Below are 21,847 nucleotides of genomic sequence, written 5' to 3' on the forward strand. Positions count from 1 at the left end.
CCTGACAAGCTTAACATTTTGATGTTAGCTATGACGTAAACTGGTTGCAAAACACAGACCTAAGTACCTGAACATTCCAGAATAGAGTTGTTACATATAAGCCAGTTAAACTTTATAAACGTGATGTCTTTTCTTTAGAAAAATCAAACTACCTCTTTTCTCAAAAAATGTTTCTGGTCTTCAGAAAACTTGGTAATCAAAATGATTCAGAGTTAAGGGCCCATTGATATCATATACATCTGCCTATTTCAAATTTAAGCAATTCAATAAATAATGCTACACTATTGATAAGCTAAATATTTATCACAATATATTACATAATTTCAGTCTACGAGAATTTTAATATAATCAACTACAAGCTAGTAATCTTGCTTTTAACGACTTTTTCTTTGTCTCTGTCTCAATACATTATTAATTAATTGAACATAGCTTCCTAAAAAGGACAACAACAACAAAAAAATCACAACATCTAACATGTTAAAATGATTATAGAGTCCCAAATAACACTTCTACTTAAAGATAGTTTAAAATATCAAATAATATGAACATCACTTTACTACCAAAGAGATTCATTATTTTTCATTTATGCGACATTTTTTTTGTGATCAAATTCTAGGCTAAGTATTGGGACACCAGATTTAATGTCATAGTCCCTGAGCTCTGGGAGATTATTCATTTTTGGATAAGTCACGTGTGTAAAATAAACAAGTAATCGCAAGGCAAAGTTCTCCTCATCACCTCAAAAATAAAATAGGAATAAGAAAAATGATTGGTTTTTGCCCCCAGAAATCAACACTTTATCAAAGCAGAGATTTGCAAATTCTGCTTAAAGAAATAGACTGGCCAGTAAAATTTAGACTATCATCTACAATAAAATCGGAAAGAATGTGCCAGTTAAACAAGGACTAGGCCAGCCACTCAAATATAGAGAGAAAAAGAGAGTCATGTCTAGAGAAAAAGGGGCAGGCAAATATTGCAGTTCTTGTCCAAATGCTGTCCAGGACGAGAGTTTTTATCAGGCTTACAGGTTTATCTGATCTGCCTGAAGGTATATCCCTGTTTCTGAGGTTACTATGTCCAGTTAAGGGAGCCTAATGCCATGAAATATTGAAATTATACAATGTATGTAAACCCCCTTGTTCTGAGTCCATGCTTATCAAGCATCTCCCCAATCATCTGGCTTCCAGTGTAGTTTATCTACAGAGAGCAAACGTACTTATCAGACAAATGTGACTGTCAAGTTGGCTTCACAGATGTTTCTCATTTTAAACCGGCAAAATGGCCTCTGTGAGGTCTCTCAGTGTGATTTAGCACCTTTACGTCCAATCATTCTTATTAACTGAGACGTGGCTGAGGCTAGTGCCTAAGCACAGAAGGCTAAGAGTCTGAGCCTGAATGGCGGTCAGGTCACCCGCGAAGAAATAAGTACTACCGTGCGGCAATCTGTCTAGATGATCATTTGGCCCTTTGTATAAAAGCACCCCTTCATTCTCATCGTACACATTCTTAAATCTGCTAAAGTAATGAGGGCTGTGTCAGAGAAGCATGGGGAGCTTACCTGGCTGTGCGTACATCACCATCGCAGGGGATGGGAGAGTAGGCACTCACTCGTGAGCTGAGGCTTGGCCTTCGCCAGGTGGCTGATGGCAGAAAGAGGACTCCAGGAAGAAGAAATTTCCACTGCAAAGAGCTGAACATGTGGGAAAGCATGGGCAGATCAGAGTGTGGAATCTCTAAAATACAAGCATGCTTTGGAGAGGGATGAGAGATGACAATGGAAAATGTAGAACATGACACAATTATGAGGAATTTTGCATATTTTTTCCATCAATCATACAATGCCTGCCACGTACGAGGCCCTATAGTAGACCTTTGGGGATACATCATTAAATGGGAGTTGGGCTTTAGAGTGAAGTTAGTGGAGATCAAAAAAAAAGGTTTAATCAGAGAACGGAGAGGTGTTTCAGAAAGACATTCAGTGTAGAGAAAAATGTGCAGAAGAGAGTTTACACAGCTGGCCCAGTATTCTCAGAAAGACCCACTTTCAAGGTTGGCCTTTGGCCAGTATCTGGAAGCTTGGATTTCAGGACAGTTCCCAATAAATCTTAGCTGATTAGAAAGGCTCATTGTGCCTAAATTGTTTATATAAACAAGGCAGTTTATGCTGAACATAACCCTTCTTCCCTTCTGGGTATCTGGAATTGGGGTGTGTGCTAGGCAGGTGGTATCTGTGTGACCAGTCACCAACAAAAACCTTAGGCCAAGAGCTTCTAGTGAGCTTGCCCAGTGGGCAACATTTCAGATATATTGTCACAATACGATGCTGAAGAAATTAAATGCGTTCTGGGAGTTCCCACAGGGAAAGGACTCCCAGAAGTCTGCACTTGGTTTCTTCTGGGTTTAACTTCATATAACTTTTCCATTTGCTGATTTTGCATTGTAATAAATCTTAGCTGTGAGCACCATTGCGCACCTAGTCCTGCAAGGCCTCCCAGTAAATCAGTGAAGGTGGATGTGGTTTGGGAGATCTCCAGCACAGACACATATGGACTGGACATGGGTGGGAATGGAGCAGTTGACTAGAAGGAAATTCAAAAGTAATATTCAGAATTTTTTTAATGGGCTACTTGATAAATAATACTATTATTAAGCAATATATTTAAAGTTACATATTGCTGAGAAGCAGCAAATTTGGGGAGAAATGACTGATATTTAAACCTAGAATGTTTAAGTTAGGTGTTGGATATGCAGAAAGAGTAATCTAATAGATAATAAGAAACATGGGCTTAGAAACCAGGACTGAGACATTGATTAAAGATAGATATATATATACATGTCATTGGAATGTAGGAGGGTACCTATTATATGCCAAGGGAATATTTATAAAGCAAGGAGAAAGATTTAAAGATTTAACCATAGAGAATATCAACATTTAAGAGGTAGATGGAAGAAGAAGATCCTACAAGAAAAATGTAACTCTGACAAACTTCAAGGACTAGTATCAATGCCACAGAAGAGTCAAGCATGGAGGTATCTCAATGTTGTCCGTGGGATCTGCCATGCTGGAAGTCTCTAAAGACCTTGGAGGGAGCAGCCTAGTGTATGTGGAGAAGCATAACAGAGGAGGAGAAACCAGCTAATGAGTGAGTAGGATATGAGGAAATAGCGATCCCCAGAATAATTAAGATAATGCCCTGAAGTACAGAGGAAGAGGGCTTTTCCCATACATATGTAAATGCTTTGGACACTTATTAAGTTTAAGAAAATAAAGTGACAATTAATAGAAATCCGAAGATACAGGAGATCTAGCTGCCAACACATGGCTGTATTCTTATAAAGTAACCTAGCTCTTAACTGATCAACAGAGGACAGTTGAATGGAATCCCTTGGCAGTCCTGTGTGTGACCATGTTGACGGACTAGACCTCCCAGCAGGGTACGTGCTTACAAATATGGTAAGAATAAAAATGTGTAGATGTGAGTCCTGTCCTATTTGTCAGCCCATTCTAAGCTCATGCATGAAGAAGTCTGCGGGTGAAATACATTTATTTCTTCATTAGCTTTCATCCTCTCCAGTTCTTTGGTCCAGAAATTCCCATTGTGCCCATCTACCTCAGGTCCTCAACAACTTCCTTAATAATATATTAGCAAAAAATGAACACTGGTTTTCAACAAGTGCACTCAGAAATTCCCACGAAAATAGATGCTCTGAAATGAATCTTTCTCTTTCAGTCCTCTTACCTGATTTTCCACCCTAAGTTTTTTAGGCATTGAGCTTTATGATCTAAAAACAATTTTCTTAGTTTGTATTGTAGGAAATAAAGTGGTTTTAATTATAGTTTCTGAAAGCTTAATGGGATTAGCTTCATTAATCTGAATCTTAAATCCATGAGTACTATGACCATGTACATGAGACTTTCCAGGACATAATATATTTCACATCTTTTTACCTTCTTCCTAAAAATTAAAAGTTAAATAAGAGTATAATTAAATATGATTTCATGATGTCTCCTTTATCATATTACTCATATAAATAAATGAACAAATAAAAATTAAAATGTCAGACATTGGGGAGAAAATGAAATCACAGTATCTAGAAAATACTGATTATTATTCATTTCAGTCAGAATGGGAAATGAGGAGACAGTAGAGGCCAAGAGATCAAATTAAAATTAAAATGACCTCAAGTTAAATGACCAAAAAAAAGGTTAAAAAAAAACCAACCTACCTAGCTGACAATGCTGGCCTGAGCTCTTAAAGAAAGAACCCCTGGCCTGTGGCAAACTATTAGTCATTTACAGGGAAGAGAAATACAACGTTAGCCATCTTCTCAGCATCACCTGATCTACTTTTGGCCATGGTAATAGCAAATCAGTAACAGCTAAAATTCACATTTCACTGCATACCAGACACAATACTAACCACTTTACAGAGCTCATATAATCTCTAATCAAGCTTAAGTATGGATACAATCCATATCGCAGTGCAAAAGGCGAGGAACTGAGGCTTGGAAATGTTGAGTAGCTAATCCAGGATCCCGCAGCTCGTAAGCAAAGAAGTCAGGATCTGAGCCCCGACATCCAGCTCTTTATCGCTATGCCAGACCTCATGACTGCAGGGTGGGAAGGACTGGGCTTTGCTCTGGCCTGGCAGGGAGGGGTAGTATTTATAAGAACCTGGCACAGAAGTGAAATTACAGATCTTCCTCAACTTATGATGGGGTTATGTCCCAATAAACCCATTTTTCAACCAAGGTTGAAAATATGGTAAGTCAAACATGGCTTTAATTACATCTAACCTACCAAACATCATAGCTTAGCCTAGCGTACCTCAGATGTGCTCAGAACACTTATACTAGCCTACAGTTGTGTAAAATTCTCTAACACAAAGCCAATTTTATCATAAAGTGTTGAATATCTCATGTAATTTATTGAATCTTGTACTGAGAGTGAGAAACAGAATGTTTGTACAGGTGCAGGATGGTGCTAAGGGTATCAGTTGTCCACACTCAGGACCGTGTGGCTGACTGGGAGCTGAGGCCTTCTGCCCCATGCCCAGCACCACGTATTCCTAGCCCAGGGAAAGATCAAAACTCAAAATCTGAAGTACAATTTCTACTGAATGCACATTGCTTACAAACCATCATACAGTTGAAAAATTGTAAGTGGAACTATTGTAAGTCGGGGACCGTCAGTATTTCCCTTCTATGAGGCATATATATATAGAAAGAAGTGGTGAGTTCTGGTTCAGTGATGAGAGTTTATAACTACATGTCTATAGTGCTTTACAGTGTGCGAAACACTCCCATATGTTATCTCATTGTCAAGCCTCACAACAATCTTATAAGGTAGAGCAGGTCTTGTTAACTCCATTCCACTGATGAGGAACGGATTCCAGGGACTTGGGCTATTTGCCTGAAGTCATATTAATAAGAACTGGCAGGACTCAGGGTTTTTGTCTCCAAGACTACGCCATTTCCACTACAACACACTTCTTAAGTAAGTAGACATCTATGGATAATTAATTAGGCTAGGCTAAGAGAGACATCCACAGTCCACAAAATCATTCTGCTCTGAAAGAAAGCACACTGATTAGCCCAAAAGGAAACATGACAGTTCAATGGCAATTTTTCAGCTGAGCTGGAGGAATGCAGTATGCACTGATTCTCTGTGCATAACTCTCAGTTTTTCTTGCAACTCCTTGGAAGGAATGCTAGGCTTCCCACTCCAGGGAGGTGCTGACTTCCGCTCTGTGAGTGGTAAGAAATACCTAAAGGATGCTGCACTAGTAAAGAAGTCAAAACAGAAAGGCTGGTGCACTGAGGCACAGGAGCTGGAAAAAGTTAGGGGACACGATGAAGCCTCACAATTTCTGACAAATCCCTTCCAGAAGTGATGCATAATTAAGAATGGCACCTCTAAACCTCTGTTGAACTATATTCAATATCTTGTAATAACTTATAGATGAAAAGAATATGAAAATATATATATATATATGTATGTATAACTGAATCACTAAGCTGTATACCAGAAACCAACACATTGTAAATCAACTATACTTCAATTAAGAAAAGAATGACACCTATAGACAACAAGCTGATCTAAATGAAGCAGTGTAGTCCTGACCCACGATGCTATGGTTGAGTTCAAATGTAAAATACGGCCGAGCAATTGATAACTGGCTTTTCCCCTCAGCATCTGATTTACAACCAAATGCATGTAAAAACAGATTTTTGCCCGTGTGCACGTCTCAAGGTACATTTTAGAAATGAAAGAAGGACGGGGAACCTCGGAAGAAAACCAACCAGAAGAATTTTTTCATGTATCTAGAAATAAAGATCCATTTTTAAAAATAGCTAACATTAAGGTACAAATATAAAAATTCACTTAGTTTCTCTTCTAACAACTGGAAAATGAACTTTCACTCATTTATGCAAAACCCAGCTGATTTTCTGATTTGATAACCAAGACTTCTCAAAACTGGGAAATTTACAGATATGAGAAAGCCACAATTCTACCAATTCTACATTTAAATGATGACACGGATGACAGTAAAGAGTGACCGAAAGCTGTTTCCAGTGTGAGTGACATTGGCAGCCTCAGCCATGTGTGTTCCTGGAGCACCCACCGAGTGTCTGTCACTGTGCGGGGCATCCTTAAGGAGAAAAGGCTTTTCCACGCTTCATAAGGAGAGCTTTGGGCACCCCTCGCACAATTAGGCTCACACCTGTGGTCCAGTTAATATCAAATAGGGCACATACAATTGCTGGAAGAAAAAGTCTATAAGGGGTGACAAGACTGAATTTTGGGGCAGAAACACAGACACATTTTATTTGTCAGTAAAGCAGGGTTTGTAAATGGGCAACTGCCTAAACACCTAATACCAACATCACCCCCATGATGGTCCATCAGGCTGTCTCGTGGAACATGGCATCCAGAAACCTTACATTGGTTATGGGCTACACTCAGCTTTGCAGAGTGGAAACGATCCCTCACCCACCCCCACCTCCAGAATGTAACAGTGACTTAAGTAAGTTTAGGTACATTTTGTACACATAACAGAGGTTCTAAGCAGGAAATGCAGGGCAGATTTGACAACTCAAAAATGCCGCTGGGGACCCAGGCTCACTCTAGCCTTCCACCTCGCCATTCAGGTGTTCGCTTCTGTTTGGATGGTTACCTCATGATCACAAGACGGCTGCTTCATACCCAGCATGCAGTGCTGGAGAAGGGGCGCTGAAGGGTAAAAGGCACGTGCAAGCTGAGTCCCTCCTTCTTTTAAAGACCCTTCTTAGAAGCCTCACGCAGTAAATTCTAATCTCATCTCATTGCCACCCCTGGCTGCCAGGAAGGCTGGGAAGTGGTGGTACTTTTGTTTTTATGAAGCAGGATAACCTAAACAAAACTGGGAACTAAGAGGAAAGCAGGGGGATGGATACTGGGCAAACATCTTGCAGCTTTGCCCCAGACAGGGAGAAGAATGGGGAAGGGCATGGCTGCTACTCAGCATTAGCCTCAGAAGTTAGGAAGAGAACTCAGACATCTAGCTGTTCCTATTTTTCTTTGTTAACTATTTCCCTTTTGATTATGCATAACTTTAATAACATCTTTTGTATTTTCAGACTGTAACCCAGGTTTCTTCCTGCTCCGTAGGATAACTCAAGTCAATTCAAGTACCTTTAATTAGGGCTTTATATTTACCAATATAAGAAATCTATGTCTAACATTTATCTACTAGTTAGTTACTGTGCCTCAGGCACTGTCTACATCATCTTATAGAATCCTGAAACATTTCCATTAATTATTATTTTATTTTTGTCTGTTTTGTTAGCTCTTGTATCCCTAAACAACTATAATACCTAGAAATATCCTAATAAATGTTTGCAGAATGACTAAAAACCCATTTTGCAAACTGGACTCTGTGACATGAAAATTTCCAGAATATAAATCCTTTCAGTCTGACTTCAGAACCTATGTTCTTACCACTATGACAGGTGACCTCACGTAGGGATAAACAACATTGTGGTGGCAGGGTTTACTTGTCAGTTAGTATCGTCAGCTTCTAACACAGTGCCTGAAATATCTTAGGTGGCAATAAACACTTTTAATGTGTTGATGATAGGCAGAGGGGCAGAAAGTGACCAGGAGATCTACAAACCTCCACCTTAATTCATCTCTGGGGCAATGTGATGGGACTGGAGAAGCCAGACAAATTCTTTCAAATCCTTAAGCACACCCTGATTTTAGAAATCTCCAGGGAGGCCATTCTTCAGTCTCTTTATATAAAGTTATCCCTTGCTACATTCTGAATCTCACTTAAAAAAAATAAATAAATAGAATAAAAAATAAAAATAAAAAACCCTAAAACCCATTAAAAAAACAATAATCTATTTAAAAAACAATAAAGGAGTAGGAAATAGTACTTGAGCTAAAAATTTTAAAGTAAAATTGTTACTATTTCAAGCCTTGACATTTGCTGTGTCTGCTGCCTGCATCTTCCTGCCACCAGATAATATATATAACTTGTCCCCTTACTCCAGTTAGATCTCTGCTCAAATCACATGTCTTCAGAGAGAATATTCCTGACCCTTCTCCAGTCTCCACTTATCTTGATTTGTTTTTCTTCATAACACAGAGAGGTACTAAACAGTGTATTTTATATTCATTTTGTCTTGTCTTCTTCCCACTAGACTATAAGATTCCTAGGAGCTGGGTCTTTGTCTCATTTGGTTACCACCATATTCTTGGAATTTAGACTAGAACCTAATACATTATAGGATCTCACTAATTATTAATTTGGAGAATAAATGAATCAATGAAATTAATTCAAGAATATTATTAAAGAAAATGGGCAGAGATCAGTACAACGTACCCTTAAGAAAATGACTAAAGCCATTGCACAAAGATTACTACACTATATCTATATAGATACGTGCATACATAGTACATACACAAACAAGTGTGTGCTTATAGTGTAGAGACACTGTGTAGAGCGAGCTGGCGCTCTTTGGAGTCACAGAACCCTCACCCCTCGGCTCTCTGTGTGCCTGCAGCTCACTGACACCTTAATCCCTACTTCCCACTGCAGGACCCTTTGCATAGCTTCATTTCCACAGGATAGAAACATCTTTTCTGGATGTATGTTTACCCTAACAAAAGCTAAACTGCCCCAAGAAATAGCCCCACAATACCCTAGGCAGACAGGTCTCATTTCCTGCCCTTAGCAGAGTCAGTAAATTCTATTACGCAGAGTAGCTCCTGACAGATTTTACAACCAATCAGGTACCTGTGCACGAATAGATCATGCAGCTCCTCTACTCCTTGTGTGCACAGCCTCCTCCCCCAATAAAAGACCCTGCGCGCCCACCCTTGGCACTCAGGCAGCTGCCTCTCACCGGTGAGGCCCGCTGTTGTCTGCAGCAGCTTTACTGTTAACCTTTTCCTCATTCTTAAACTTTCCTTGGCCTCTGGTAAATTCTTTTACTAACCTGCGTCACCAGCCTGCAGCCATTGTTGCCACAACAGTACATGCAGTATAACACATAAGAGAAAGATCTACGTATCCTATATATATATACACTACAGATCAGCTCCTTTACGAATATAAACTTTGACTGTATCAACTAAAATTAACATACTTTTGGTTCTTATCCTAAAGAAAAATTTTTTGTATGTGTGTTTTCCTTCTGTGGAAGAAGCGGTTTATGTAGTTCTGAATTTTATCTTGTGAATGCCATGGAAACAGCATGCTTTATATAACCAGTTATTTAATTTAAGAAAATTTCAAATGTTGCCTACAAGGAAGAATGTCTAGAGACCCTATTATTACCAGTGGTTTTAGATGTCGTCCTGGAAATCATGAAGTTGAATGTCAATAAACACAATGAGGAGAGGAAGTAATACGTCCCTTCTGTATTCAAGAAATAAGATTTCGATAACACAACAATCATTCATTCCCTAACTGTACAGAAGGGAGTACAAATGTTGAATTAAATTGAAAGAATTAATTTCAACAAATTGAAAAAATTTCTAAGTATACCTAAGCAGTAACCTACTGACTCTAAAAGAAATGAATTATTACCACAAAGGTTGTTGAATCATCGATTCCGGGAATATTTTAAATAGGGTTTTGATCTTCTTTGTTAGGAAGATTTAGATGTAGATACATCTTACCTAGGAGTTGAACCATATGATCTCACTAGACACTGTTATAAACTGAATTATTTATCCAAAACTCATAAGTTGAAGCCTTAACCTTCAATGTGGGTTTATTCCCACGTCAGTGGCATGATGGTGTGGTTTCAACAGAAAAAAACAAGCTTGTATGACTCCTGAGGCTTGAGCTCAGAAGTGGTTCAGTGCCACTTCCACCACACTCTATTGGCCAAAGCAAGTCACAGGCCGGCTCAGACATACAGAGTAAGGAAACAGACTTACATCTTGATGGTAGAATCTGCAAGGTCACATTGCAAAGGCCAAGGATACAGAAAGGCCAGTTCACACTCGAGTACCTGAAAAAGCAATTTACAAAGTGAATGTGTGAGCAGAAATGGAAGTGGGAGGGGGGGCCCCATCTGGGGATAAATCAGCACTGACATTTCTTAAGCACAATTATCATAATTTAAGTAATAGGTATACTGACAGAGGAGTGAGGGTGGAGAAATTATTCTAATTTTCTTCATGAAAGAAATTTTACTTCTTTGAAGAAAATGTAGAGGAATTTAAATGAGAAGGCTCTTAATTACATAACCTTCACAGGGAGATTTTCACTGTCTGAAGTAAATCAATTCATGTTGCGCTGAAATCTGTGAGTTTCATTCTCCCCTTCCTGTTGAACGAATGTTTCCTTGTAACAATTCTCTTTGTAGAGCACAGTAACTACCCAGCCAGCCTGCCAATTCTCTCTGAGTGGGAAGCTGTCAAATGGTACATAAGAGTCAAGCAAAAATACAGCCATCTTTCTGTAGTGTGACATTAATGAATCAGACCAAAAGCTTTTAGTAATATGAAGACAATATGTGAGTTTTAGGCCTAAGTGTACAGAAACAGAAGTATCACGATTACAGCATGTTCCCAGATAAAGGAGGCAAAAGTCGAAAAGAAGCAGCCCTCAGTTTCTTTAAAAACTTCAACATGATTGGGTTTTCCAGGTTGGTTTTGTTTTTTTTTTTTCTGGTTTGACAATGGTTTTTTAAAGTCACATTAATGTTCTTTGTAAAGAGCTTGTTTTATTATTTTTTAAGCTAGAAGAAAGAAGAAATATGTCGCTTAATCAAACAAAATTTCTATGAAAAACACAATTGTGATTAGTATGTCTACCATATATTCGTGTACATTGGAGAATACTGAAAAATCCTCTTTTTTCTATAATTTAACATGATTTCTGTTTTGTGCCCTTACTTTTCCAGAAAGGTGAAAATTTAACCTCAACCAGTTCAGCGGCCCCTCCATTCTCCCTCTGAGTTGCACTGAAGCACCAGGGAGCTTACGTAGGGCCAAGGTGTTGTGAGGGGAGAGGAGGCCTCTGGCCTTGTCTGCTGTGGGCACTGGACTCCACAGATGCCCATCATCCCACCTGAGTCTCTGTCACTGGCCCCGTATCACTGAGCTTCTCCTGGTTCTTGTCAACAAGACCCAGTCAGAGTCAGTAACACCATTCCTTCCGTGTTCCTGTTAGGTGCCCGTAAATTAACAATTCTTTCCACAGACTGTGGAAATCTTAGTTAGTCTGTTTTAAGGTCCCTGTGTTCTGGGATATGCTGCTCAGTCAACTCAGTTTTCTGAGGTCTTGCCTTTCCCAGAGGTTTCGCTAGGAAAGGAGGCACTGTCTTCCCCCGTCCTTGGGCTTCACAAAGCCTGCTGGGTTTTGTTCTCCTGCCTCCCTGGGGCTCAGGCGTGGAAGCGAGCTGAGGGCCCTGTCACCCTGGACTATACCCGGCTGCACTCATCACTTCCCCTCCGATTCTCCTCTCTCTTCCACACTCAGGGACCCTTCCTGGGTGCAGTGTGGGTGGGAGGGTTTTTCCTCCTCATAGTTCCTCTTACGTCTTTCAGCAATATTATGACCAACTTCTGTTCCTCTGAGGAGAGGACGTGGATGTGATACATTTAGTTTAAGGTTTAGGGGGAAAAAACAGATGATTATTTAAAGTGAGATCTGAACCTCCCATGTTTCATTCAAGTATAAATATGTTTGATTCTATTTCACTGCCTTCTAGATCAGTTAATAAAAATTAGAAAGGTCACTTTATTTATAAACAGACTGATAAACATAGTCCTCTGAGGAGCAAAAGAGACTTTCTTTCTATATGTTGCTCTGCGTTTTCCCTGTGAAACTGCATAGCTGCTTGAAAGGAGGAAAGGTCAAAGAGGAAAAGGAAAAGTAAGGGGAAAATATTCATTAGTAATTAAAAAATAATGCCCTTCTACACAAACCATGGTAATCATGTTTAGTTTACACATAAGTACTTTTCTCTTGGCAAATATATTATTTTCTTTGCTAGAACAATCAGTTATATTACAGCAGTCTCATCCTAAATGTACATCAAAATTGATTCCATTTCATGAAATGCTTGATAGTTGATTCTAAAGCAGGAGAGTAAGAGGAGTCAGTGGGTAGTATGGGGCTCAATGAAAAATGGAACTGACTTCTTGAAAGAGAGAGATGGATTTCCTTCCTTGTTTAATTCTAGTATAAGTGTATTTACTGCTACTTTAATAAAAACTAAAAATATTTCATTTATAAAAAGACATGAGAATAATCCATCTCTTAACTGTCCATCTATTTAGCTAATTTGTAGATTGATCGGAAGTGAGCAGACTTCTTCCTTACCGCCACCCACTAGGATCAGATGACTAATACCACAAATAAGAATAATCTGGTAAAAAAAAAAAAAAGAATAATCTGCAAATACGTCCACAGACTGTGTGAAAGTGTATGTATGGATTTGTTTACATGTGTATTTATGTATGACAATCTTCATGCTAAGACAAATAGAAATTTTTGATTACTCTGGTTTAATATAGTTGAGTTTATCCAACAAAAATCCTGTTTTCTGGGGGTTCATAGTCATATTTGGGGATCCAATAAGTCCTCAGATGTTAGTATTGACAAGTGTTAGTGTTGTCAGTGCCTTTTCTCCTTTTGGTTGATTTGGACAATTAAACATACACTGTGCCATCTTATCCCTGAGTCCCCTGAGCAGCATCTGAGATGATGTCACCCAGGTTGCAAGAAGTTTATTTGGGACAAGATTGGAACAAGCAGAAGTAAGGGAGCAGGGAGAGTAATCTAGGAAGGAGGAAACGGCAATAAAGAGTGTCTCATTTAGCTGGTTACCACTAAGGACAACTGGGGTTCCAATGCCCCTGGGGACCCACAGAGGAACCATGTAGAACATGCAGTGGATTTATCTCACTGAAGGACAAGGAGACAGGGCATTTATATACCTGCTCACATCCTCACTGCTTGAGAATTGCCACCAGATAAATTAACTCCTCTCTCATTTCCAACCTGCTCCAATTCACGGGAGCTGAGGGGCCACTGTGGCTTTGGAAATGCACAGAGAAGCCCACAGTGCGCAACTGAGGAAGGCACTGGCCGTGTTCATAGCACCATTCTACATTTGAGTTATTGAATTCTCTAAAGCTGTTTTCTCTTTGAAAAACTGTGATAATACTTTCCTTGTCTTCCTTTTAGGATCTTGTGCTTTCTAGGATTTTTTTTTTTTTCAGTTGTATCCATTCAGTCAGTCCTTGCCACACATTGTGTGATAAGCAACTATTCACTCCATTATGTAGGTGAGAAATCAGAGGCTCAGAGAGGAAAATTAACTTTCTGGACAGTCAAACGTCTTCACGGCTGTGCTTTCCAATATACTAAACTGCTTCTATTGAAGAAATAAATGTGAAAGTTAGAAAGACTTGTGAAATAGGAAAGATCTTTGGATTAAGCCATAATGATTCAAACTATAAATTCTACTCCATAACTTTCAGTCTTCAGGAAAGCAAAAAGAGAATACTTTAGTCAGAGTTCTTCCAGATGTGACTGGCAGAAACCAACTTGGGCAGATAAGGATTTATTGTCTAGGTAACCGAGCAGGTGGACAGGAAGTCCTCTAGGTGACTCTGTTTCTGTTTATTGGTTTTCTTTGTATCTCCTATAAACCAGCTTTTCCCCAGGTTAAAGTCCATTTCCATTCCTACTCAGAACTGCATATGCAATCTTGGTTAAAGGGGATCTGGAATCTAGTCTTTCCAATCCAAAATTTTAAAATCCCAGAGAAGAGCTCGGACTGGCCCAGCTTCAGGTAGGCATGCGCTTTTGAATAGCAAATTGAAACCAGAGAAGTAGGATCTGCTTGAACTTCCAGGGCTCCACACTGTGGAGAGACAGAGAGTAGAAGCATTTTCTGGAAAAGATAGAAGGTGCAAATTGGGACAACGTAATTGCTATCTATCTGCTCCAGAGGGGATAATAACATGGTGTCTACAGACTAAGAAAATATTGGTATTTATTTAAGAAGAGCTTAAATACTCTTTCTTTTTTTTCTATGTCTTTTCATTTTTTTTTTTCTTAATCAGATTTAACCATGTTGGACAAATTGCTGTGATATTTTGATACTATCTAGGCACAGTCATCATCTTAGAGGAAGAAACCCCTAGAGAACTGAGATGCAAAATTATTTTTGTGTTAAATATTAGTTATTATCAGTCAAGGTTTGGGCAATTGCTGTAAATGTTCCTCAGGTAAAATAAATGGAAATTGCTATCAAGAGAGGATTTGGAAAAAGAAGAACTGCACTTTGCAAGAAGATATGGCTTTATAAAACATGAAAATACAGTGATAAACTAAGTAAGTGGCTAGAGTTAATAGTACATTATACATAACAGAAGAGAAAATTAGTGAACTAGAAAACATGTAAGAAGAACATATCCAGAAGAAGCATGAGGAGACAGAAAGATGGAATAATGAAGGGGCTGAGAAACAAAGGATTCATGAGAAGGTCAAACAGATGTGTAAGTGGAGTCAAGGAAGGACAGGAGAGAGAGTAGAGGAGGAACAATCTTTAAAAAATATGGCACTGTTTTCTACCCATCTCCCCTTCACTTCTCATATTCCTTTTTCTTCCCAAAGTCCTTTTCCTACTCCACTTCTTTTCCTTTCTGAAATACTTCCCAGAGTGGAAGAGTCATAATGGTAGTGGAGATTACAAAGCATTGAGCAGGTGTTAGGAGGCCACACGAGATATTTACAGCTCAGTAAAGAAACTTTCTCTGAGAAACTGTTCCCTTTATTTACTAAGCAGGATTTTTTTTTAAACTCAACATATAGATAGATTTAGGCATAGATATAGATGTGTATGTATAGACATAGATATAAATGTATAGATATAGTTATGAGGCACGCTTTAAAAATGAGGGCACAGAAAGTATTAAAGTAAAAGAACATTATACACACAAATAAAACTAACAGAAATGTGGTATAGCAAACTAATATCTGAAAAAGCAGACGATAAGTCAATAAATATTGCTGAAGATAAAGAGGGACATTTCACAGTGACAAGAAGGTCAATTCAACAGGAAGGTATAACAGTTCCATGTGTGCATGCTTATATCCACAAAGCAAACAACACACTTCAAAAAAAATGAGATCATAAATATGTTCTTTGAAGATTAAGAATGAAGTAGGAAATCAAGAGCAAAAAGATAAAAGAAAATTTCTCAAATGTTTGGATATTAAACAAGAAACTTCTAAATAACTCAAGATTGAAGAATACATTAAAATGAAAATTAGAAAACGCTTTTAACTAAGTGAAAATTAAAACGCTATTGTGAAATGTAGCTAAAATCACATTTTAAAAAAATGTTTATTGGCTTAATGCATCTTTTAAAAAGTATTAAAATTAATGAGACTTTGCAAGAAGCTAAAAAAGAATAGTAAATTAAATGAAAATAAAGCAAAAAGAAAGAAATAATTATATGATAAGAGCCAAGTTAAATAAAATAGAAAATTAATGTACAAAAGAAACCATAGCAAAGCTAAAAGTAAGTTCCTTGAATAACTTAATAAACTCTATCAAGATTGATCAGAGAAAATACAATAACCGAGAGCAAAAATGGATACAGGGCCTTTGCTACAGATCCCATAGACATTAAAGACAAGTAAGAGGATAGTAAGGGAAAAATTCCATCAATAAACTCAATATTTTTAAGAAAATAAATTATTTAAACAACACAAAAAACATGACAAATGGGACATATCCTAGGAATTCAAGGGACTGGATTAACATTTGAAAAGCAAAGGATTTGATTAATCATTGTTTGTATTAACAGAATAAAAGAGAAAAAGAATAAGATCATCTTAATGCTTCTTAGAGGCAGAAAATATATTTGATAACTCAAGCCCCACCTATGCTGAGTTCTCTCAGCAAATTAGGAATAGAAAGGAACTTTTAAAATTTGATAAAGAATATCCCCCCAAATATTTAACATCATACTATAGTAATATGAATGCTTTCCAATTGAGTTAGAGAAGAAATGAAGGATGTCTACTTTGACCACTACTGTACAACATTGTACCAGAAGTCCTAGCCAGAATACTAAGGCAGTAAAAATATATATACAAATAAAAATTGGAAAGAAAGAACAAAAATTGCAATTATTTTCAGATATTTTGCACATTGAAAATCCAAAGGAATCTCCAAAAAATATTGTAATTAGTAAACGAATTTTGCAAAATCATAGGATACAAAGCCAATTATTTTTATAGTTGAGTGATTGCCATTGTATATACATTGTATGTACATATACTGTATATATACATATATATATACACACACACATATAACACATCTTTATCAGTTCATCTACTAATGGAAACAGGATGCTCATGTATCTTGGCTATTATAAATAATGCTGCAATAAATATTGGGGTGCATACATATTTTCAAATTAGAGTTTTGCTTTCTTCAGGTAAATACCCAGAAGTGAAATTGCTGGATAGTATGGCAGTTCTAGTTTTAACTTTTTGAGGCGTCTCCATACTGTTTTCCATAATGGCTGTACTGATTTACATTCCCATCAACAGCTCATGAAGGTTCCCTTTTCTCCACATCCTTGCCAACACTTGCTATTTGTTGCCTTTTTGATAATAGCCCTTCTGGCAGGTGTGAGGTGGTATCTCATGTGGTTTTCATCAGCATTTCCCTCATGGTTAGTGATGCTGAGCATCTTTTCATGTGTCTGTTGGCCATCTGTACGTCTTCTTTGGAAAACACGTCTAGTCAGGTTACTATTTTTTTGGTGTTGAGTTGTATAAGTTCTTTATACATATTTCATATTAATCCCTTATTGGGGCTTATATATCATTTACAAATATCTTCTCCTATTCAGTAGGCCAATTTTTCATTTTGTTGTTTGGCCCAGGCATCCTTTGGGTCTTTTTGCTTAATGTAGAATAAAAGCCTTTCAGCAAGTTCCCCCAGAAGAATGGCTGGTGTCCAACTAGTTAACCCCAGCGTGGCCATTTTGAAGCCAGTGTCTCCTAAGATTTTCTTATCAGAAGTACCTAAAAATGGAGTTACACTATGTTCTGTTTTCTTCTTGTTTTAAGGGCTTCTATTCCCTAAAACATCATTTCAGGCCCATCAGGTTCCAGAAATGGGGAATTATTACTCTAGGTCAGAACATCTTAGCAAGGCAAAGCCTGCTGCTTCTGGCTGACAAATTCCTAAAATGAACAAACTAACAAAAATTTGTTAGATTTGGTGATGATGATTAAGCTACATTCAATACTTTTTGGCCACTTGTTTAACAAAATGTCACAAAGACTGCACCAAAATGATCCCTGAAGTACCTTCAAAACCTGCTCAACTTAATGAAGGCTACTCTCCCTTCTAAAGAATTAAACCATAGATTTTCAACAGTTCACAAAAGCATTTTTGACAACTTTCCTCATTAAATACAGGAACACACTGCCCTTGAGCCTTGAAATTTAATTCCTTCAAATGAAATACCACATAATATTAATCTGCTTAGACATCCCTGAGAACTTTCAAATGGATCATTACCTCTGAAGATAGTTAATGTACTTCCTAACGTTTTCCAAACTTACAGGAAACAGGAAATGAAAGTGGAGAGCCAGGTCTCCCAAAATAATCATAATATTCATGCTGGCCTCCACAGAAGCTAACAGTTAATATTCATTGAGTCATCACTAGATGTCAAGTGCTTCACACATTAATTCATTTCATTTCACAAACAACATTATTTTCTCATTTTACAGTGAAGAAAACCGAGGCACGGAGAGAGTAAGTAATATGCCTAGTGTCACACAGCAAGAAATTGGCAAAGTCCAGATCCAAATCTCCATACTCTGTAGTGCTGCGTTAGTCTCTCCCTTAAAATAATTCTAGCTTCCTGAGAATGACTCACATGAGTTTTCTCAGCATTTTTTTTCTCTTGGATTGCATCTTTTATGTGGGAAGAGGATAGACCAGCTCAGAGAAGCTAATCAGAGCTCTACATTCAGGAAAGGAAAGACGGTTCAAGAACTGTGTCAACCACAGTATTTCATGCTGTGCTTGCTATGGTGCTAAGTCTTACGTCTTTATTATACGTAACACAGTATCTTTGCCTTCTGACTGTGGTTAGAGGCGTGAACGTGTCGAAGGCACCTGGCAACAAAGGGGCACCAACAACATAAGAGCCTTAGACTTAGGAGAAACTGCTCAGGTCTCATTTGTTTTGGTTGTGAAATGGACCTCGTTAAGGAGTCCTTTGGGGCCCATTGTATTATAAAAACATATTGATATATTTCACTGATAATCTATGCAGGCACAATACCATGCATTATTTTATATAACCTTTATGACACATCAATTACCAAAAACAATTACCATTATTGTTTCCATTTTACAGATGACTGTCAGTGCTAGTCAGTAGCAGAGATACAATTTTAACTTCGGTCTGTTTTACTCAATCCACTGTTACTCCAGTTTTCCATCAAAGTGAGTCTACATTTATTTCTTCACACTGATAAGGAATTGCCCTGTTTTGGTTGTGCCGTGTCCTGGGCAGCGGTTCCAGGCGGCACAGTTGCAGACACACATACAGTCTCCAAGGGAAGTTGCCGAGAGCTAGAAAACACTCGGGGACTTGAAGGCAAGACAAAGTGGCAGTAGGAAGGACAGTGAAGGGGAGAGGAGAATCAAGGCAGACAACGTGGCAGAAACATAGTCCTCGAAACTGAAGTCATCCCGACCTCACCGAGGCTGGCCCTGTAGCCCCGTGTTACAGTAGGGCTCAGTAACTGTGTTCTTAGGCTCAACCTGGATTTGGTCTTCAAGTTACAGCTAAGGTTCTTGCTACATCTGGATGTTGTTTCTAAGAAGACATTGTTAAACACACAGTGAGTTCTGTAATCAGCCTTTCAGGTCCCCACAAGAGCATGCCTGGCTGACAGCCACAAGAAGGTTGACTATCTCAGTGGCTCTGAGCGATTCCTCATATACCCCTTTGTTTCTGTCTCTTTCAACCAGCGAAATTCTCCACTTTTACCAGAATATGTCAACAGTCACAGAAGACAGACCCACCTAAAAACTTTCATGAACAGCCACTTATTTCAAGATGGCAAACTAAATCACAAATTTCCCATTAAAGTGTAACTCCAGGCCTTCTCAGAGTTGATACACCATTATTTAACTCAGTGGAAAGTTATAGTGGACTAGACACTAAATGATTGTTGTTAAATGATCAGTGTATTCATTAGGAATCTTTCCACTGCAAGTGTAGAAATTCATCTGAAAAAAAATTTAAAAGGGGGGACTTTTTGACTCACTTAAGTATAAAGTAGGTGCTGGCCTTGGGAACATCTGGTTTCATGGACTCAAGTAGCTGCATCAGTTCCTGCCTCCAACTGTCATCTCTACACATCTATATATGCTGTTCTCATCCTCCTTTCCTTTGGACATCTTCCTCTACGTGGTGGAAGAGCTGATGATGCAGATATGTCTGCAAGCAGATAGAAATGCAAGCTCTCCTCCTCCTGCTTTAGAAAAGTCCCAGAGAGGGACTGGGTTTGACCCAGACAACCCCTTGCATATCCCTTTGGACAATCATCATGAGAGAGGGATGGGTGCCTGAGTCTGCAGACACCTGTGGCTTGAGGAATAGAGAAGGAGGGCAACAGCTTCACCAAATTCACCTGGTAGGAATCCCAAACAAAAATGGAAATGATTTTGCCAGAAGAGAAAGGAGATGGTAAGGTAACTAATTTTTTAAAAAAGCAGAAAAATAAATAAAAATAGATATCTAATCAAGTCAAAAGAGAGGTCTTATTTAATTTAATCCGGCATTCTTTCTAGTTGTGTCTGAAAGCTCCAAATATTTTACATTCAAAAAAATTCTATGCACTTGACCTCATAGTCAAGGAAAACACAGAAACACAGTTGGACTAGAAACTGAAGAATTATCATTGGGTCAGAGTCAAATGGAACAAACGTTACAATCAAGTGCCACCAGGGATTTATCAGTCTTTAGGTGAGTTATTTTTCCCCCCTGAAACCTTGAACACTTTAGAATCTAAAGTGACTTAATCATCATGGAATAAAAGGTAATCTATAGGCTAAATTTGAAGACTCATTTCAGAAATACTTCTAAACATTTCCTATTGTAGGATCAAGATCGGTTCCTACAAAAACATTGGATTTATTTCTCATATTATTTCTACAAGTCATTAACTAAAGGTGGTTAATCACAAATTTCGTTTATTAATTTATCAAGCTGAAAATCTGTTTTATCCTCTTTTAAATCCTGCCTCTTCAAAAAGGACATATATTTAGAAATCATACTCCTTTTCAGTTTCCTTTTCGGCTTTATGCATTCAGCATTCTGAAAAATATAAAACACAGAGACTAAAGAGGAAAATCTTCCTTTTATTATCTTTCCTTTTATTATCTCACATATTTAGATACTTCTACAAGTATGGTTATACCATTCTTTCAAAATATAGAAGAATGTAAAAGAATTTGGCTAACTATGGAGTCTCTCATGATTAACATGGAAATTTTTGCTGGGAAAAGGGAGATAGTTGAAACATTGTTCTTATTCAAGCTGGTAGTAATATTTTGAACAAGCATTTAATTTATACACTCATATTGTAGAATCTCAAAACATGGCAATCCACATGTAAATATGTAATGTCAATTTGTTTGCTTTTAGAGTATCTATTCAGAAGCTCTCCATGAACAATTATACTCTTAACTTTTTTTTTTTTTTGAGGCATATGTTTGAAAAACTGTGTGGGTGGCTCACTGTTGAGTGGAAATTCTACCACACTTTGAAGTTCTGCAATCTTAGGAAAGTTGCTAATTTTCAAAAGCAGATGTTCTTTCTGGCATCTACAGTAATATTTAGCATATATGAAAGTGCTGAATACATTAGGATGACCAAATGCCAGGCTTTACTGTCTCTGTAGTCTATTCAAATCTTGGAAAAGAAAAGGAACTAAAGAGAAATGTTATTTAGTTCAATGATTATTAAAAACAAAAACAGAGCAAGTCAAATTTATTGTGCTTTAGGCTTAGAATTCCATTGAAGGCCTCATCGCACAGTTATTCTAGAAATAGTAACCATCACTAAAGCTTTTCCCTGAATTGTTTCTGTGTGGATGTTCCCAACATGGTCAGAGAATACTCAAAAAGAAGCTTGGGGGGTGAAAAAGAAACTTGGTTGATTTTTTTGCTTGTCTGTTGATTTGTTTTTAATGGAGGAAGAGAAACACATGATTTCTCCCCCTCCGTGCGAAAATGAAATCAGAGTTGATGAAACAAGTTCAAACAATATAGT

General features: G+C 37.9%; 1 protein-coding gene across 14 annotated transcripts in view; it reads right to left on the reverse strand.

Annotated features, from left to right (window-relative positions):
• Positions 1 to 21,847, reverse strand: part of FRRS1 (ferric chelate reductase 1) — a 342,186-nt gene that overhangs the window by 21,815 nt on the left and 298,524 nt on the right. For 13 of the 14 annotated variants that reach the window (XR_012509148.1, XR_012509146.1, XR_012509147.1 and 10 more), the window contains 2 exons: positions 10,436 to 10,509; positions 1,559 to 1,690 (listed from right to left, as the gene is read on the reverse strand). The gene's annotated coding sequence lies outside the window, so the exon portion shown is untranslated. The remainder of the gene's footprint in view (positions 1 to 1,558; positions 1,691 to 10,435; positions 10,510 to 21,847) is intronic. The other variant, XR_012509138.1, reaches the window with a different exon arrangement.

The sequence above is a fragment of the Camelus bactrianus genome, chromosome 9 (genome assembly GCF_048773025.1).
Source record: "Camelus bactrianus isolate YW-2024 breed Bactrian camel chromosome 9, ASM4877302v1, whole genome shotgun sequence".
In the NCBI taxonomy this organism is placed as follows: domain Eukaryota; kingdom Metazoa; phylum Chordata; class Mammalia; order Artiodactyla; family Camelidae; genus Camelus; species Camelus bactrianus.